This window comes from Oncorhynchus clarkii, chromosome 8 (genome assembly GCF_045791955.1).
Source record: "Oncorhynchus clarkii lewisi isolate Uvic-CL-2024 chromosome 8, UVic_Ocla_1.0, whole genome shotgun sequence".
In the NCBI taxonomy this organism is placed as follows: Eukaryota; Metazoa; Chordata; class Actinopteri; order Salmoniformes; family Salmonidae; genus Oncorhynchus; species Oncorhynchus clarkii.
In genome coordinates, this window is record NC_092154.1 from 6,242,173 (window position 1) to 6,242,475 (window position 303).

Consider the following 303-nt stretch of genomic DNA (forward strand, 5'->3'; position numbering starts at 1 on the left):
GAAAATAGCTAAAAAAAAATTAATAAAGACCCTTGAATGAGTAGGTTTGTCCAAACCTTTGACTGGTACTGTATACGTACTGTATATTGGGTCCTTTTCCCCAGGAATGGATTGGGCATTATTTTGTTGTATTACTTATCAAAGAAGCACATCCATACACCTTTAGGGGGGTAAGAGTTTGAGCCCTTCGTAACCCCACCTGGGTTGAAATAAAATACAAATCTTTCAAAATATTTTGAGCATTTGCTTGGAATGCCAGATGGGTGTGGTTTACACTTTTGGGACTATGCCATTAGTCCAATT